At 45.9% G+C, this 20,174-nt stretch overlaps 1 protein-coding gene across 26 annotated transcripts in view; it reads left to right on the plus strand.

The window, feature by feature from the left end:
- The window catches only part of LOC103351297 (uncharacterized), a 156,672-nt gene that overhangs the window by 14,368 nt on the left and 122,130 nt on the right, over positions 1-20,174 (plus strand). For 4 of the 26 annotated variants that reach the window (XR_016217321.1, XR_016217322.1, XR_016217323.1 and 1 more), the window contains exon 1: positions 14,361-14,700. The exons of 1 other annotated variant lie outside the window; for it this stretch is intronic. The gene's annotated coding sequence lies outside the window, so the exon portion shown is untranslated. Of the gene's footprint in view, positions 1-10,233; positions 10,357-14,348; positions 14,701-15,266; positions 15,403-20,174 lie in introns of those variants that run through there. 21 more of the 26 variants (XR_016217309.1, XR_016217312.1, XR_016217325.1 and 18 more) reach the window with 14 other exon arrangements.

Below are 20,174 nucleotides of genomic sequence, written 5' to 3' on the forward strand. Positions count from 1 at the left end.
TAGGGACACTTTTGAGTGGAGCCCCAGTGACATCTGAGAGAGAGAGAGAGAGAGAGAGAGAGGTCTTCCATCTGCTTGTTTACTCCCCAAATGGCCACAGCAACAGCCAGGGGTGGGCCAGGTTGAAGTCAGGAATCAGGAGCTCCACCTGGGTCTCCCACACGGGTGGCAGGGACCCAAGTACCTGGGCCATCTTCTGTTGTCCCAGGGAGCTGGATTGGAAGTGGAGTAACCGGGACTTGAACTAGCGCTCACCTGGGAGGCTGGTGTTGCAGGTGGTAGCTTAACCAGCGGTGGCTCCCCATGGTGCTTTTTATTCTGCCTCCCCTCCCACCTTTTCCAACTCACTCAGCACTATTTGCATTTCCTATTTTCCCGTGTTCACTGGCTTCCTTCTCCCCTGCAAGGCTCCAGGGTGACTGCCCCCTTTCAGCCTCTCCTCACCCTCTGCCATTGCCTCCTTGAAACTCCCCTGATTCCTGAGAGGAAGCTGGGGGCTTAGATCTCTCTGTTGCATTATCTGCAGGTGGACCTCTCTAAACCTTGATTTCGTCCTATAAAGATGGGGATGGTGAGATTCGGGACTATGTTTACACCCAAGAGCGGCACACAGTAGGTGCGCCCATGTATTAGCCGGTTGTCTTCCTTTCTCTTCCTGAGTGGAAGCAATTGTTCCCCTGCACGCTTTCTCCCACCCATTGGGAACTCTGTTGGAAGTCATATTTTTAAACAGTTGCTTGCGTACGCGATGCCTGTCTATATTTGGGAGTCATTGGCTGCCCCTAACCTGCTCTCATATTCTGTGTCCGAGCACTGAGATGGATGGCGAGATAACTCAGAGGGGCGGTAGAAAGGCTGGGGCTGTTCAGGCATTTGTTTTTCCCTGGATCCTCTCATTTCACCCTTATCTGTTCCTTTAAGCCCCGTTGACTATTCAGGCTCATGTGGCCAGAACCCAGCAGCAGAGCCCTTCGGGCTACACAATAGACTTTCTGAACTCCGCTACCTTGAATTCCATCTCTCCTCTTTTTTTCTTCCTTCCCTCTCCTGCCTTCTTGTCCTGTTCCTGGCCTGGAGCCAGCCCCTTGATCCTGGGAAGCCCTGGATTTTCTGCCCTGGTCCCCGTGTGATCTCTTGGAAATGGTTCTGTATTTTCACTCAGACTCTGCTTCGTGCTTCTCTGGACTCTTAACATCCCTGCCTGGTCGAACCTCTGCAGCCGAACCCTGGTACAAGCTTCACCCTGCGACAAACCAACTTCAGGGACTAGAAAATTCCTTTGGAGATAACTGCGAGCATTTGTGTACAAGATCAGGTGCTGCCTTAAAGTTCATTTATAAATATGATATTTATAGGGCTGGCGCTGTGGTGTAGCCGGCTAAGCCACAGCTTCCACTGCCAACATCCCATATGGGCACCACTTAGAGTCCTGGTTGCTTCACTTCTGATCCAGCTCTCCGCTGTGGTTTGGGAAAGCAGTAGAAGATGGCCTAAGTGTTTGGGCCCCTGCACCCACATGGGAGACCTGGAAGAAGCTCCTGGCTCCTGGCTTCAGATCGGCCCAGCTCCAGCCATTGCGATCATTTGGGGAGTAAACCAGCAGATGGAAGAAACTCTGTCTCTCATTCTCACTGTCTGTAACTCTGCCTCTCAAATAAATAAATCTTTAAAAAATAATATGTATAAATAGGAGTGCCTCCTTGCTCCATTTCTCAGAATGGACATGTTTCAATAGCTAAAAATAACCATTTTTCTATTTACCTCAACCCTTTACTAAGGTGTGAGATTTATATATCTATTTTTAAGATTTATTTTATTTATTTGAAAGAGTTAGAGAGAGAGAGGTTTTCCATCCTCTGGTTCCCTCCCCAAATGACTTCAACAGCCAGAGCTGAACTGATCTTAAGCCAGGAGCTTCTTCTGAGTCTCCCACGTGGGCACAGGGGCCCGGGGACTTGGGCCATCCTCCACTGCTCTCCCAGGTACATTAGCAGGGAGTTGGATCGGAGTGGAACAGTCAGTACTCAAGCCGGAGCCCGCACTGCATGCTGGGGCTTTAAACCGCTGTACCACAGTGCCAGCCTCTATTTATTTATTTTATGGGTTTTAAAAAGGTAAGGGTTATGATCTTAATTGCAGAGACTCAAAGCAAAATTACTCATAACGGGAATTTTCACAGTCAGCGAAATGGTGAGCTTCTTGCTCTGTTGGAACGTCTGTTCCCATGTCATGCCAGCTCCCTTCCCAACTGGTGAGAAGGCTCTCTGCAGTCGCTGGCCTTCTTAGCTGTTTGTACCTGAAGAGTCGGAAACATCAGTCACGCAGGTAGATTCCCTCTGCTTCTGCTCCCACCTGTTGGTGCAAGGCCCTTGCTTTCCAGCTTCCAGTTGCTATTCCCCCAAATATCTCTGGGAACCGCTATGGAGGAGCCCTATGGAGGGTCTCCCGTGCGCTCCCCTCATCCTGCAGGGAGTGCTGTGAGCCCTGGTGCTGCAGGGCAGGAAGCCATGTCTGCCCTGGGGTGGGGTGGGGGTGGGGGACTTCTCCCACCTCACCTGGCGCTCTGGGTTCTGTGGACACCACCGCTGCTCTCAGCCTCAGCCTCATCTCTCCAGGGTATCCACCAAACTCCAGTATCCCCGCGGTAGAAGAAGTGAAGCCCCAGGTTGCCCCAGCTGTAAGTTACTTGCTTTAAACTGGGGATGATCCACTCTGTCAGTGGCTGCTTAGGGAATTCTTAAAAACGAGTAGTTCTTTTAATGTTTATTTATGATCCCCAAACCAGTGGGTGGCTGATCATAGGACAAATTCAAATGACAGGCACTGTATTGCACTCAGAATCACTACTGCCTTGACAGGGAAAACCTGCTTTCTTGGGAAACTTTCCCATGCCTGGCTTCTTGATTTCTCTGGTTAGTAAGAGAGAGCTGTCCACTCATCAGTTCTCCGGTATAGGAGGAGATATTCAGAGACTCAAACAATAAGAAAAACTGCTCATTTCCCATAAGCAGGGGCCCTGAAAGCAGGTTGCTAAGTTCACAGTCAGGTTCTTTCCAGTTTTTTGCTCTACCATTTTGAGCATGTCAGCTCTAGCCCCATGCTGATTCCCACCGGGATTGCAAGATGGTTAGGGTATTGGCAATAACTATTGGACAAAGAGGAAGAAGAGACTGCTTCCTCATAGACGGCTCTTTATGAACAAGGAAACCTTACTCAGACTCCCCCTCATGCCCTGGCCCTCCAGACCTCTCTCATCTCATTGGCCAGAATCGCAACAAGTGCTCCCTGCAAAATCAGCTCCAAGCACAAGGCTGTGCAGGGTGTGTGGATTGCCCAAAGGAAAGCTAGAGTTAGACAATCTGGGCAGATAGCCAGGAGCCTGCTACTCCTGGGTATGACTGAATGCTGTGCTTCAGACGAAAACAAACACGAGGATCAAATGATGCTAAGTCTTTTCTGTTTGCCACGGATACAGCTAACTAACTACAAGCTCATGCAGCAGGTGTCTTGACTTGTAAAGCAGTAGAGCAATGGACAACTTTCACCGTCCAAGTCTTGGAAGGAGAGTGGCCCACCTCCTTGTGTCTGGTGAGAGGACTTAGCTCCAGGACAGGAAACGGGGAGCTCCAGAGGACTGGGGGTATGGTGGGTGGGAACCAGAGAGTGCACCCAGGCTGCCAGGCTCCTGGAGGCCTTGTAAACCCCAATCCTGGCTGAGTGAGAGCTGGGGTTCCCCGAGGACGCGAGGAGATGCCAAGTGAGCAGAGCAGGAATGGGCTCTGGGGCCTGAGGTGGTTTTTCTGGTTTATTTTTGGTTTATTTTCAGGAAGGTCAGGGAATTTCGTTGGTTTGACAGCAGCATTTCTTGTACTAGCAGACAACCTTTGAGGAAGTACTAAATATTTAGCCTTGACTCTTAACTCACCACCTGTGCATCTGTGCTTGAAGAAAACACTGCCTTCTCCTTACCTGAAGACCCCTGCTCTGTGCGTTTGATAGGTCGTTTCAGTTCTGTATTCTGTAAACTCACAGCAGCATTTTGGGATTTGTCTGGTCTCTGAGCATTAGGAGTTTGGCAATTTATTGAAGATCAGCCATGCTTACCGAAAACATCCATAACGATAATGAGCCAGCCAGCTGATAGTTCACAGCATTTCACATACTTCGTATTGTAATCCTTTGCTTCAGGGTCAGGTTTTTACCCATCTTCTGGGAGCTCAAGGAAAATGGTGTCTAGGTTATGATTATGTCTTTTTTTTTTTTTTTTTTTTTGACAGGCAGAGTTAGACAGTGAGAGACAGAGAGAAAGGTCTTCCATTTTCCATTGGTTCACCCCCCAAGTGGCTGCTACAGCCGGCGTGTTGCGGCCAGTGCGCTGCACTGATCCGAAGCCAGGAGCCAGGTCTTTCCTCCTGGTCTTCCACGCAGGTGCAGGGCCTAAACACTTGGGCCATCCTCCACTGCCTTCCCGGGCCACAGCAGAGACCTGGACTGGAAGAGGAGCAACCGGGACAGAACCGGTGCCCCGACCGGGACTAGAACCTGGGGTGCCGGCGCCGCAGGTGGAGGATTAGCCTAGTGATCCACGGCGCCAGCCATGATCATGTCTTATGACATAAAACACTATAAGCGTTGATGTATACTAAATCAACCCAGGGAGTCAGATTTGAACTTGTCTTAACTGTGTTCTCAGTGAGTGACATTTAGAGTTAACTGAATTTGGGGCTTATTGTTTCTTGTTTAGAAAGGTATTGTTAAGACCCCTCTTCACCATATCCACAATGTGTAACACATATCAGCTGTCCCTCCTTCCCCACCAAATGTTCTGGTGTCTGAATGTACAGCAAATGAGAAGTGAAAGAACCCATTTGAGTTGTTGAACACTTGAAGAGAAACCTATAAACCAAAGATAATACGTATGCAGAATAATATGATTAAATATTCATATATAATATTAATTGGAGCTTTTGTAGTTTGTTGTATCCTGAGTTTTAAATCACGAAGTCAGAATTTTATGGCTGAAGGAGGCTTATCCGAGCCAAGCCAGTCCTACACAGTAGCCAATAAGGTCTTTCTAAAACTTGAAGCTTGCTGTCACCTCCCTGCTTTAAACCTTGAATGGGGACAGGCATTGGGGCAGCTGAAACTGCTCCTTGGGGGGCCTGTGTCCCGTATTGGAGTGTCTGGCTTGAGTCCTGCATCTGCTTCCAATCCAGCTTCCTGCTAATGCACACCCTGGGAGGCAGCAGATGATGGCTGAGGTCCCTGCCACCTATGTGGGAGACCTGCATTGAGTTCCTGGCTCCTGGCTTTAGCCTTGACCTAATCCTGGCTGTTGTAGATATTTAGGGAGCAAACAAGCAGATGGAAGCCTTCTCTCTGTTCTTGTCTCTCTTTCTCTGTCAGTCTGCCTTTCAAATAAATATAAAGAAATAAATATTTAAGGATAAGTAAATAAATAAACATTAAAAAATAAGCCCTTGAATGGATTCCTGTTTTGCTTTGTCAAAGCAGACACCTTTGTTATGTAGTCTTCTGGAAACCTCATAACCTAAATGCCAGGCACCCAGTCAGGTCAGTAAACAGTTCCTGAAGGAGTGAGTGGACTTGGGATTCCTTTTGGTGATAACTAAGTCTCCTAATAATGGACACAGCCCCTGCCTCCTTCTCCACCTCCTCTGTTCCTACTCTCTTTTCACAAACCTCCTGTGGTTTCACAAGAGGCCGTACAGCTCCCTTCCAGGCCTGGGCTGTCCTGCCTGCCTGGGCTGCCACCCCCTTGCCCTCGCTACCCTCCCCATATACACAGGTCACCTTGCAGCTTGTATTGCTTCCTTACCACTCTGCTTCATGTGGCATCCTATGTACTGGGTGCCTTCCTCCCACGCCCCCCCAAATGCATCCCCAGCCCCCCTGTGTGCTCCAGTAGCACCCCGTATTTACTTAGCCATAGCACTGATCACACTCCATTGAAATCGTCTATTGCCTTATCTGTCTCCTCCACAAGGCTACAGACATCATGGGAACCAGGCCTCTGTATTGATATCTAATAGTGTACCTAATTTTTTTTTGAATAAACAATGAAATCTTATGGTTAAGCACCTTCATTTTATTCTTGAGGAAGCTGGGGACGAGAAGAGTTTGTGGCCTGTCCAGAGCCACCAGCCCTTTGGCTTCGTGGAAGCCGGGTCTTGAATTCAGTCTCCTGGCTGTCCAGTGTTTCCTTGGCTGACTTGCTTGAACACCTAGCTAACATTGTCCAGAAACTGCTTAACAGTTGTAGTTACAACATTTGAAAATGTAGTTACTACATTTGAAAAATGTAGTTTGGAGCTCAAAAAAATCATATAATGAATTCAAAAGATAGCTGCTGAAGACTTTGGAAAAACTGTTCTATTATTTTAAGTTACCTATGTCATCGTTGTCCTCCATTATCCTGGGGCTGTTGAAAGAATGTGACATACTAGTGCGCTCACTGTTGGAAGCCTGGGGTTCTGTACTTCCGCCAGGATGTAACTCCACTCTGGCCAGATCCCACGTTATCTCCGGGTTTGTGTTGCAGTGAAGTTAGGACATCTGCTGCAAGGATGCTGGCGGAAGAAAACACCACTATCAGATCCCTTTCTCACATGGTGCCAGCGGACAGCACACCCGGTTCAAATGAGAACACAAGAAATGAGGGGCAGCTCTGAAACCCTGCAGCCAGTTTGAATCCTACTTGACCACTTTAGCAAGCTTGGACAGCTGAGCGTTTGCTTCCTCATCTGTACAGTTGGAGCATCAACTTAGGGTTAGAACAAGGGGTCTTCCAAAAGGAAAAATGAGAATACTTCAAAAATTTAGAAAATGCAATCAAAAGATAGGTTTATTTTAGTACTAAAAAAATTATAAATCTATTTTTTCCATAGTCTGCATTTCCTGTGAACTTTTGGAAGATCTCATGCCCTAACAAGAGAAGCCATCGTCTCAGGCACATCAACAGAGAGCTGGAATGGAAGTGGGGCAGCTGGGACTTGAACCGGTGCCCGTGTGGGCTGCTGGCGTCACAGGTGGAAGTTTTATCCGCTGCACCACAGTGCCGGCCCCAATTCTAGTTTTTAAGAAACTCAAGAATGGATAGTCTCCCCCTGTTTCAGATGTTGGAGAAGGGGGGGGGGAAGACTGAAGAAGCTCAAAGTTCATGAGTTGGAATTACTATGAAAATCTTACCACTTGGCAAATAGATTTTTTTTTTAAAGCCATTGCCTTGGCAAGATGCCTTTGGGAAACGTGGAGGTATTCTGATTTTAGGCCAAAACATTGAGAGTTCTAATTTGTTTCTCATAAAAAAAAAAAAAAAAGAATGTGGAAAGGAAGACTTCTGATAAGCAATGAGACAAAGATATAATATCAGGTGAGGGAGTGAAGTGCAGAAAACCCAAAATCATTTAGCAACTGGATTGAAGCTAGCCAGAGTTTCACTACATCTTAAAACCTGAGCCCGGCATAACACAAAGGGGTATGTGTCTCGCTGTGTCTTTAGTGAGGGCTATTTAACACTGGGACTTTTTCCAGCCGTGTATTTCAGTAATGGCAACCCTTCCTACAACACTGGGGGCTTGCCACTTTGAAAATCAATACTTTTCAGTGTCTACTGAAATCGCTCATTTGTTTTCTGTAGAGTGTATATAAGATGACCGTATAAATTGTCCTCTATACTAGAACATTTTTGGCAGTGAAAGGGAGAGTCGTCTCAGATGCTTGGATCCCTGTCATCCTTGTGGGAAACTGGGGGTGGGTTGGGGGGTGTTCTGAGCGCCTGGCATTGGTCTGGCCCCATTGCTGCAGTTGGAGGCATTTGGGAAGTGAATTGGCAAATGGAAGATCTCTCCCTTCTTGCCTTCTTTCTCTCTGCCTTTTAAATAAGAAGAAAGAAAGAAAGAAAGAAAGAAAGAAAGAAAGAAAGAAAGAAAGAAAGAAAGAAAGAAAGAAAGAAAGAAAGAGAGAGAGAGAAAGAGAGAGAGAGAAAGAAAGAGAGAGAGAGAAAGAGAGAGAGAGGGAGGGAGGAAGGAAGGAAGGAAGGAAGGAAGGAAGGAAGGAAGGAAGGAAGGAAGGAAGGAGGGAGGGAGGGAAGGGGAAAGGAAACGAAGGAAGGATGATTAAATCTTTATAATTAAGGAAGAAAGAAGGGGAGAGTTATCACCAATGCACCAAGACAATAGGCATCAGCTGAGACTATCCCATGGCGACTTGAAAGAAAACAGAAAGTACCAGTTGTAGAAACATAGATTTGTGTGATGTGTTTATGGGAATGGTTCTTTATATACTTGTGTGTATATATTTATATAGCCTTAAAAGAACAGGTGATTGAATTGTTTAGGTCACCAAGGTGATGGAGCTAAGCTGATTGATCCACACACTCTCAAGCAGACCTTGTCCTTGCAGTCTGTGGCATGACTCCCACATGAGGCTCACCACTAGCCTCCCCAGCAACTGAATCCAGAATCTTCCCTTCGTCAGTTTAGTTCTTAACCAGGTTTAGATTCGGCAGGGCCCTATCAATGGGTCATATGCTAGACTGCAAGATCAAAGCAAAAACATGGAGTGTCCTGGGCTTTTCTGTAAGGCCCCAGATTCTAGCCTTTCTTTATCAGTAACTAACTGTGATTTTTGGCAAGTCACATAACCTGTGTTTTGGTTTCCTTATCTCTAGAATGGGGCCAATCCTATCTGATGTGCAGAGCTCAAAGCGTTGTTGGGAAGATGCAGGGAGGTGATGTATGGGGAAGCCTTGTGGACAGTGTTATCATTGTGGGAGAGAAGGGGAGACAGCAGAGGGGCAGAAAGGGCTTTCAACTCCAGAGGGCCCTGCAGATTAGGTTTATGCAAACAAATGATGAGAATGCGGCCAGGGAAGAGGCATCCCGCTCTTCTGTGAATGGGAGGAGGGAAGAGTGAAGAGGAAGGGCAGAGACTGTAGCCGGAAGACTCGGGATACAGGCTGGCTTAGCATGTGGGAGTCCTGATGGTGCTGTTTCCTCAAAACCCGCCAAGACCTCATGGAAAATGAACATGCTGGAGAAGCACCCCTGTGAGAGCCTGGGTTCCCAGGCGGTGCGGGTGCGTGAGCTCATTTCTGATGAAGTGAGTTCGCTTTATTTTGCAATCTAGTAGGAATCAGAATCTCATACTTCCCTTTCTGATTAAACAAAACTACGTATGTGAAATTCCTTTTAATGAACTATATAGTGAACTCTAAATTACAGCACAAAATTAATAACTTAATGGGATTCAGCAATAAATACTAATTATTCTAGTAGTTGTCAATGTTTATTTTTTCTTCAAAATGATTACAACTTTTTTAAAATTTGCAAAATTTATATGTATTTATAAAAATTTAGATATACCAAAGGTCTAATGAAGGAATAAAAATCAAGCACAGTGTTGCCACCAACAGATTACAGCAATGTTTCGGTGAACGGTCATCCAGACGTAAAATATTCATTTATTTATCTAAGAAGGAGAAAGAGAGAGAGAGGGAGGTTCCAATTGCTAATTCACTCCCTAGTTGCCCACAGTAGACAGGACAGGGCTGTGACTGGGTGGTGGCTGGGCTAAGGCCAAAACTGGGAGCCAGGAACTCAATCCAGGTCTTCCATGTGGGCGGCAGCAGCCCACGTACTTGACCTAATACCACTGCCTCCCAGGGTCTGCATTAGTAAGGAACAGTCAGGAGCTGGAGCAGGAAGAGAACCCAGGTACTCTGCTATGGAATGTGGATGCCTTAACTTCCAAATTCAATACACTTTCCATTGCAGATTTTTTTTTTTTTATGTGTGGATGAGTGGGGATTGTAACGCTTGGGATGCAGGCATCCCAAATTGGAATTCCTGAGTTCAAGTACTGGCTCTGCTTCCAAATGATTCCAGATCCCTCCTAATGTGCACCCTGGGAGGCAGCAGGGGATGGTTCAAGTACTTGGGTCCCTGCCACCTATGTAGGAGACCTGACTTGTGTTTCTGGCTACTGGCATCAACCTGACCCAACCCTGGCTGCTACAGGCATTTGGGAAGTGAACCAATGGATGGAAGATCCGTGTCTGTCTGTCTCTATCTCTGCCTTTCAAATAAAATGAAAATAAATAAAAATTTAAAAATAAAAGAATCTTTAATTTCCATTCATTCTTTAATTTGTTCATGATTATTTATATTTTGATAGACTGTTAATTTTTTAATGTGGTTTATATTTTCCCAGGACAGGCAGCAGGTGCTCTGGGACACTGAGGAAGAGGAAGAGTATCTCCCCTAGGCTTAGAGAGTCGGAGGGGGTCTTCTAGCAGAAGAGACATTCAAGCTGAGACCCCAAAGCTGAGCAGAGGTAAGCAGACTTTGGCGGGTGCTGTGGTGCACCGCTCACACACCTCCTTAAGGACCGCTGCTTCCCAACTGGCAGCAGCGTTGCTTTTGATGGCACTCAGCCATCATCAGGAACCACCCTCCGCTGAAGGAAGCTGCCTTGCTCGCGGCTCCCTTCCTCTCCCTGCACAGCATCGTGCAGGACCCCTCCTTGCCTTGGATAGGGCAGCTCTGAGTGTCAGCCTGGGGCCGCAGCTCACAGTAGGTTCATTGAGGTCCTGCTTGCTGCTCCATTGCAGTTCAGCATCTCCCTCCATCCGGGCTATCTTCCTGTTCTCAGGAGTTGTTCCCAAGAGCACTGTCCAATAACAGTTATGCACACAGATGAACTCTGTTCATGGTGGGCAATGAGCTGTGGTATGGTGGGGAGTGCAGGGAGGGGGTTACTAAGAAGTAGAACATGTTTAAGGCCTAGAGTTGATGGGGGGAGAGAAAGGATTTTTACAGAGTCTGAAATGTATAAGTAAAGTCAGTAGGTGAGACAGAGATTATTCCAGAATGAGAGTTAAGCTCTCATGATCCAACTCAAGGAGATGGGGAGACTGGACTCCATCCTCAGGCCATGGCATACAGCATCAGAGAGACATGGTCTGGCAAATGTTTGCGAAAGATCACTTTGGCTGCAATGGAGTAGCATGCATGAAAACTTTCATGAATATTGATCTTTGTCTTTTTATCAAAATAATAGAATGTCTGTGACCTCCTTCTGGACTGCACACATTTACACAATGAATAGCAAACCACAAGCCCCCCAGGCAAGTCAGGTAGCGACCACCAACACTGCAGAGGTACTGGGACTCCTTTAAACTTGGGAGGAACTCAGTCACAGTCCATCAAGCTTTCTTTTTCTTTCTTTCTTTCTTTTTTTTTTTTTTTTTGACAGGCAGAGTGGACAGTGAGAGAGAGAGAGAGACAGAGAGAAAGGTCTTCCTTTGCCGTTGGTTCACCCTCCAATGGTCGCCTGGTTTTAAAAGTGTTTACCAAGCACCAAATGTGCACCAGAATGCACTCTGCTATTGCCCTGAGGACCCACGAGAAAAGCTCCAAGAAGGAAGCCATGCCTGTCTTGGGCATTGCCCTACTACTAGAGTGCCTAACACATGGTGAGGGCTTAGGAAGCAAATGAATGGAAGGAGAAATCTCAGAGACATGGGCAAATTACGACACTCGGTCCCCGTGATTTTGATGGCAAAATGGGGATACGACTAGATTCTTCTCCAGGTTGTTGGAGAAAAAGTCATATTTACCCAAATTGTTCAGATTGTTTGCTATTCTCAAAACGGTAGAAATAAGTTAAGACCTTCAATGATGAAAATGAAATTTCAGGTATCTATTTGCCTCTTGTCCTAGTCACTGTGTAATATCACTTTAAAAGAAATAAGGGATCAGAAAACATTTACTCATTAATTTATTTAACATAAATTTTTCTGTGGGCATCCAAAGTACCAGACATGGATTTAATGTGAGGAACAGAATAGATACAACCCTTCTGTTCATGGAGCTTATAGTAGAGGGGAGCCATTAAACAAAAAAAAAAAAATTTATGGATGCTCATCACCGAACAGTCTGCCATCAGAGCAAAGCTAACTTTGTTAGGGGTCTACTCTATGAGTAGAGTTCTATTAGGAACAGGACATAAAGCATTCCAGGTAGAAGAGAAATCCTGTGCAAAGACCCTGGGAGAAGAAAACAGCTTGGCCCATAGAAGAATGGAGAGACAGTTAGTGTGGTGCAGTAGAGGGAGCTGAAGCTGGAAGGGAGACAAGGAAGCATCTATCCGGGCTTTGGCGGCCACTGGTCTTCCTTTTGCAGTCTAAAGGTTGCACAGCAGCCTGAAATCTGCCCGCTCCCTGGGTCAGAGTCAGTTCTTGATGAGTGTGAAATAGGAGGGCAGGCAAACTGCATCCTGAACAGTCACATCTGAGCACGGCGAAAGTTGATTATTTTGCCCCCCATCTGCTTATGAAAAACCAAAAAGCATAAAGGGGTAAGCATTTGGCGGAGTGATTAAGAAGCCTGTTGAGACACCTGTGTCCCATATCAGAGTGACTGAGTTTAAGTACTGGTTCTGCTCCTGATTCTGCTGCTGTGGACCCTGGCAGGTGGCAGGTAGTGGCTCAAATGACTGGGTTACTGGCACCCACGTGGGTGACCTGTGTTGAGTTCCCAGCTCCATCCATTGTGGGCATTTGGGAAGTGAATTAATCACTGGGAGCTCTCTGCCTGTTTCTGTTTCTCTGCCTCTCAAATAAATACATTAAAAATTTTAAAAGAGCTTATAGCTGAGGGTCCTTTCTATTTGCTGAGAGCACAAATATGTGTGCAGAAATGTGTTCCTACATTTTCACCCCGAAACACAGGGGAACAATTATAAAGTCTTTGCTGCACCCCCCCCCCCCATTTTTATTTGCCTGGATATGGTGCTTGCAGCAGAAGCAATCCGTGGGGCCAGGGGACAACAGAACAGGATACTGTTGTGGCTTCCCAGGAGATGTAGGAGAATTCTGGGTGTTCTGAGTTTTTGGGTGGTGGCTCACATACTGGATTTCCTCAAAGAGGCCTCCGTTTCTCTCTCGGTGATTAGAACAACCTGTGTTCTGGAATATAGTGTTTAAGCAGCGAGACTGGCATTGCTATCTTCCAGGATGAGGAAGGCTTAATTAACATTTGAAAATGCTTTGAGATCTTTGGATAAAAGGGAAGTGTTATTATCTTTAGAGTGATATAGGTCATGTGACACAGGAAGTGGCTTTGAAGGCAAGGAAAACCTTTCATCAGCAAACTCCTTGGGGTGGTTTGAGCCTGTTTTGAGTGACTCAACATGCCCGTGTCATCTCTCTCTAGACCGTGAATGAAAGGAATAACTTGGCCTACAGATTAGCAACTGCCACCATCATTAACTGAATTTAGTAAGCTTGCACACGAGACACTCTACACATTTGCAGAAACCTAAAGCATTTAGCTCAATGTCCCTTGGTCGGCAGTGCATAAATATTTTTGTTGCTATTATTCTCAGAGAGGGCGGCAGAGAAGGCATGTGGAGTGCCCAGAGCCCTTCCTGGTGGTAACATTCCCCTCCAAGGTGGGTACTTAACCTTTTATTTTCCATGAAGGACCCAAAGTAGAAGTCAAGTTTCCTAGCTTTGCTTCCCTCATGGTCCCACTGGGTCTTTGTTGGGCAGGCATGCAAAGAGAACACTTTACAGTAGTTCCAATTTATTTAAGGGCAGAAATGCCTAAGGATTTCATCCTGTTCCTTCCATGAACTTAAATATCTTCATAATACTTCCTGGAAATGTAGGAGACGGGATAGGGGTGGGGAGTGGGGAACGGGAATATAGTTCATTTGAGAAAAGTCTATTTTTAAGAAATAGACGTTAGCCAAACCTGTCTCGAGTGCACTCATGAAATTACCTTTGCTAGCCAGATGTACAGAAGTTTTTTCAAAAAGAAATACACACTTGCCTCAAATATAGTCTTTTTAAAAATTTATTTATTTTAAAGGTAGAGTGACAGAGAGAGAGAGAGAGAGAGAGAGGAGAGGGGTGGGGGAGAGGGAGAGAGAGAGAGAGAGAGGGAAAGGGGCGAGGGAGAGGGAGAGAGAGGGAGAGGGGAAAGAGAGAGAGACTCTTCCATCTGCTGCTCACTCCTCAGATGGCCTCCACGGCAGGGTCTGAGCCAAGCTGAAGCCAGAAGCCAGCAGCTCCTTCCTGGTCTCTTACGTGCCAGGCACATTAGCAGGGAGCAGAACTGGAAGCAGAAGAGAGAGGACCTTTGTTCATATTAGCGCTGGGGTCACAAGCGGCAGCTTAACCCACTGTGCCACCACGCTAGCCCCTCAATATAGTGGTTTTTTTTTTTTTTAATTTTTTTTTAACCAAGAAAAAGTGCTTTGGAACACGGCACAAGCTCGAGAAGAATACAAGAGTGCCGGCAGGAGCAGGAAACACCTGGGAAAAGAACCAGGGTGCCAGAGAGAATGGGCCCGGGGCATGCCGGGAAGGCGGGCAGCCTGGGGCATGCCGGGAAGGCGGGCAGCCCGGGGCATGCCGGGAAAGGCTCCGGGACAGTTTGTTCCTCCTGTGGTCCTAGGCGTGGTTACACACAGCCTGGGAGGTCAAGCGCCAAGCCAACCTAATTAAGATCTCATTAGGCCAGCGCATCCCTATTAACAGGCTGACCCGGGTGCAAATCCATTAGCACAGGAGTCCTCACGGCTTCCCAAACCCGGAATCTCAGCGGCCGCCCCGGGGCCTGGAAACGTGGCTGTTTTATTAGAGCTGCCCTGCGGGCCTGTGACCATCAGGTATGGGTTTTTCCTGGATTATTTCACATTACAGTAAATTAATTTTATCCGCTCTGAAACATTTTAACAAAGAAACCTCGCTGGTCAGCACATGGGTGAAATAACCAGGGACGAACAGAGCGCGGGCTTCCCCTAATCACAAATGAAGAGCTCGAAATGTCTCCCAAGTGCAGACTTCCTTCCCCGCCCCCCTGTGCATTTCTCGTGCTCTGGTGAGATTTCAAAATTCTGGGCAGACGCGCTACAGGCCCCCCCTCGCTGATTTTTGCATCATTGTAGCTGACCTTGACAGAAGATCCCAAAACTTGTTAAGTATAAAGTTGGTAAATGATACTGTTGTTTGGGAGGTGGGGGTGGGGTGGGAGCAGGGGGTTTATCTAGCCAAAAAAAAAAAAAAAAGGGAAAAAGAAAAAAGAGAGAGGCAAATTCATCCTAACCAGGCTCAAATTAACTGAAATGGATCAAAGTAAACAGAGACATCTAAAAGCTTTTGTAAGTTAAAAGTGGCTATCTGTTGCAGGTCTTGCCTCATTAACTGCTGATTGAAGCTCTGCTTGGCTCTCTGGGATACATAACACCCCCAGCCTATCACCAGATGAACCTGGGTTAGGCGCGCTTGCCTTTTGCTGTGTTGCTTTGCGCGTTACTTGACCCCAGCTTCTTACAAATGTTTATCCTTCCTACCAGGCAAAGGGAGTAAAGGTTTGTCCTTGGGAATCTTGCTTCTAACCAATGAGAAATTCCCAGAAAAGCCAGAGGGGAGGCATCGTGCTGGTGGTTGGGAGCTTTGCAGCCCTGCCGTCTGAAAGAAGGGTTTGAACTAGAGTTTGTAGGGGAAAAGAGTTCGCGGCTTGATTTCCCCATAGACCTAGGTCTCATTTCCATGTGCACTTGGTGAGGTGCGCTGATCGGGCGGCATACTGTCAGATGCAGCCATCTTTTGGTCCCCGTGGTCACCGCCCCATCCCTAGGCTGCCCAGCACTGTCTAGGGAAAGGCAGTGAGAAGTGGGCTGGGGGTGGGGGAGGGGGAGGAGGAGGGAGGAGCAGAGCTCTTTGAGTAGGACCAGATAGGCCTCTGTGTAGAGTAATATTACAGCTCTTTCTCTCATAAACAAGCTGCATGCCTGCTTCCAAAGACCCATCTGGCTTCGCTTTGAGAATGGCAATAATTACAAGCTGATGATGGACGTGGAAAAAAGCCCCGCTGAGCTAACTCATAAGGAAGTACCGGCCAGGACTGCAGGGAAATTACAGGCTGAAAACCTTTCTAGTTTAGGCCTTTTGGTGTTCTTAATCACAGACTTTAAATGTTGTAATAAACACTGTTGCATTTTATTGACCAACTCCCATGACAGGCAAATCTTTTTCATTTTATTTTATTTTTACCATTTGCTTTTTGGAAAGCTGGTTGGCAGTGTCTGCCTGGGCCTTACCAGTGGCTCTTTAGCTTTTCTGCTCCTAGGAAAACTAGGAAAATGGGGTGACATTTTATTTGGTGCCTAGAAATGTGCAGATTTTCTCCTTAGGTTTTTCTTTGCCTCTCATGGTTGACAGACTGACAAGCTCTGTAAGATAATGATAGGTGTATCGATAAAGAACGTTGACAAGGATTAAAAACAAACTTGGGAAGAATAGGATTTTGTACCATTAAATAGCATTTATGATAAACTAGTACCCCCCCCCCCAAAAAATCAAGTTAACTATTATATTGTTAGATTAGTGAAATGTTAGATTCTGGCCTTGTTTTTAGAGATGGTTCTTAGATCAGGGATGACCTTGATACTGAAATTAGGATCTTCTCAAAGTTTTGGAACCTAAGACATTTTGTCCTTTCAACTATTTAATGGAGCAAAATGCTTTTAGGAAACCTTCCCAGGAAGAAGAAAATGAAAACAGTGAAAAAGATTTTCTTTACTTACTAAATATCGTGAACCTGAAAACCTGTATCTTAAATGTCATGGCAAAATTACTCTTGAATACAACACATTAGCGTTTGCTGTTATAATGACATTTTGATGCCATATTTAATTTGGATTAATTCTAGTTCAACACGTTTTATCAGTTTCGATGAAAAGAGGTTGTTCTCTGTGTATAGCTGATCTTCATTTTATACATCTTAAAAATCTGAGGTCAGAATGGATGAATAAACAAATGAATTGGAATTTTTCTTGATCCAGTTAACTTGTACCAGTAGATACTTTTTGAATTCAAAGCAGAGCATGTTAAAGTTAATTGTTCTTTAAACACCAGGTACTGCTTTCGAAACCTATTTTCAAATCTTTCCTTCTTTGCCACAGTATCTCATTTATAGTCCTTAAAGATTTGTATTTTATTCTTTGTGTTTTGTAGACAGCCCTGGCTCTCCCAGATGGATTATTGAGTTCTCTCCTTGTTTGAGCACATAAAGTTTTGGGGTTTACGAAGTGAAAGCAATGAAATAGTTGTGCGATAGAAATTTACCAATGTAAACTCAAGTCTCTCGGGCTTTAAGCATGCTTTACCTGAAGCTCCCTCGTCAAAGAGAACTTACTTCTTTCTATCTAACCGCCTCTTTTTCTATATGGGCTAGACTTGTTCCTTACAAAAGGCACATGAATTGGTGGAAACTATATATTACAAGGACCACTATTTGTCTAGTTTTCATTAGATCGCTGAGTGAAAAGCATCAATTCCTCTCTTTTCCCAAGGTACTCAGATATCCATGAAGTCCCCCTCATCCCACACTATCATTTCTCTCACTGGGCACAATCTAGCTTGAAAGAATTCAACACTTACTGATCTGTAGAGAACTGTCAGCAGTGACAGCAACCAGGGCCGCTGACATGTCTACTTGTTTACAGAGGATGAGCACAGCAAGGCTTCTGGGGGATGACTTGATAAGCTCTCCAACTCCTCGCTCCCTGATTCTGGCCCCTCTGGACCAGCTGCCTTTGCGTGCAGCGCAAGATGCAAGTATCCAAACTTGATGTAAACACTGACAAGTCAGCAAACATAGCAGCAAAGATAAAATAGGCATGCTCAAGGTTGCTTTGTAAACAGTGAAGACAGAAAGAGAAACAAGACTATCTCAGTCCCGAATCTTTGTGTGCACATAGTTTTTTTTAATGCACTTCAGTTTGATGGAAACAAAACCCAATAGCATTAAAGTGAACTTAAGGTTTATTTTCAAGCTATTGAAGATTTAATCTCTTTTTCATTTTAATATCCCTTCAATCCTCTCGAAATCCTAGCCAATATAATAGTTAACTCAAGTGCAAAGCCTTTTTTTTTTTAATAGAATATGCTGTTATTTAGGGAATCCAGAAGTGTCCTGGAAACTGCACAAATGCATGTACATTACCTCATTACTGGTTTTTTGTTTTTTTTTTTGTTTTTTTTTTTTTGACAGGCAGAGTGGACAGTGAGAGAGAAAGAGAGAAAGGTCTTCCTTTTTTGCCGTTGGTTCACCCTCCAATGGCTGCCACGGCTGGTGCACTGCAGCCGGTGCACCACGCTGATCCCATGGCAGGAGCCAGGTACTTATCCTGGTCTCCTGTGGGGTGCAGGGCTCAAGGACTTGGGCCATCCTCCACTGCACTCCCTAGCCACAGCAGAGAGCTGGCATGGAAGAGGGGCAACCGGGACAGAATCCGGCGCCCCGACCGGGACTAGAACCCGGTGTGCCGGTGCCGCAAGGCGGAGGATTAGCCTAGTGAGCCGTGGCGCCGGCCCTCATTACTGTTTTGTAAAGAGGACATTTCTTTTCAGGAAGAGGATCTTGGGGAGGTAAACGTTCTTTCCTCTTTCCTTTTGGGGCCTTTCCATCTTTAACACATGAAAGAGGGAAGGAAAGTTTCTTGTGTTCCTTTTGTACTTGGTTCAGTGCTTTTGTTAAGTGACAGGAATCATAACTGCACCCACTTCACGGGGTCAGGGGTATTGTCTTCCTTAAATTCTTTGCGACGGATTGGGAAGATGCTGTTTACCCAAGGTATCAGACTGTTCCTAGAAATGAGCTCTACCAAGATCCTTGGACAAAAGATTTGACAGTGGTCTACTCCACCCTGACCTTGCCCCTGCTTTCTTGCAGAAATGTCCTTGCTACCACAGTCAGAGGAGTAATTCTGAATTTCAGCGATGTAAAGGCCACATCAATCACAAAACTGTAACCTGGTGTTGACAGTTACAGAAAGGGGTTTTGTCTTCGTTGTGAGGCAGTCTTCCTGGGAATGGGTGTCTGCTGACAACCTGCCCCACCCTTTCTGAACAGTTCTCGTGAGATCTGTGCCTAACCTTCACCAAGGTGTCTGTACTATTAGCTCGATTTACAAATCACCGCTGCGTAGCTACTGAGTCTCAGATCTCAAGTAAAAGTGTCTATTTGCTTTTTATAGATGATGAAACAGGTTCTAGGGTGCAGCCAGCTCTATGGAATACATGATGGGTGGCCCACCATTGGGTGCTTCCAGATAAATTTCCAGCTTTACCACTTTATCCTGGGAGCCCAATCCGTAGATGAGGGCTCAGCTCTGAGACCTTTGGACACAAAGCTCCTGGATAAGCTGTGGACAGCAACATAGCGTGCTCACAGCTATTCTCAAAGGGCAGCACTCTCAGAAAACATTTGGATTGAATAGAGCTGCGTGGCTAGGAAATGATGCAGAGTTCGCTACCCCCAGTACTGATGATTCCGCTGGTGGCTGCCTCCTTTTGCCTGTCTCTTATGGTAGAGGGCTATTGTTTGGAGGGCCATTGGCTCATCAGTGCCAAACAGAGGAGTAGACGTTGGTGCTGATGTGGGATGCACTCTTGAGAGACCCGCGATGGCCACTTCCAGCAAAATAAGAGTGTGATCATCACACCGGAGTCCTGGTGAATCAAGGCTCATCCCAGGGGACGGACACAGGGCTCTTCCCTCTTCTCCAGTCCATCGCACTGGCTTCTTGCTGTTTCTCCTTGAGTCTGGCTGTGGCATTCATATATTATTTCAGGTCTAGATTTTGTCTGCGTTTCTCCTTTGTCTTTGTCTTGACTTTGGGGACTGATTGTGTAGTTTGAGTTTCTTCTGCCCCTAGCTCGTCTTGAATCCATGTGTCATTTTCATGACTGAGTTTGTTTCTTTCTCGAGCAAATCCATTGGCCTGGCTGCTTAGCTTTGGCATAGTTCAGGCTTCCATCTGTGGTGCAAAAGAGACTGTGAGACCTGCTAACATGCAAAAAGGAGATAAAAACACTTAAAAAAAAAAAGTCCTCCTACACGCAGGCCTGCTTTAGAATAACCGAGAACAGTGCAGGAATGAAGATGTAGTTGAAATGCCCCAGTGTCTCCGCCCTTTGATTATGTGCAGGGTGACGAAGTCCTGGCTTCTGTTAGCTTCTACGGTGCAGTTAAGAGATTCATTTCTTAATGTGATTCACTTCAGGAAGAGTTGACCCAGAAAAGGCTTAGGGGGGAGGCCAGACTCGTACTAGGAGATGGTGCAAAATTATCCTT

This window comes from Oryctolagus cuniculus, chromosome 12, assembly GCF_051225735.1.
Source record: "Oryctolagus cuniculus isolate XC-2025 breed Fujian yellow rabbit chromosome 12, ASM5122573v1, whole genome shotgun sequence".
Lineage (NCBI taxonomy): Eukaryota > Metazoa > Chordata > Mammalia > Lagomorpha > Leporidae > Oryctolagus > Oryctolagus cuniculus.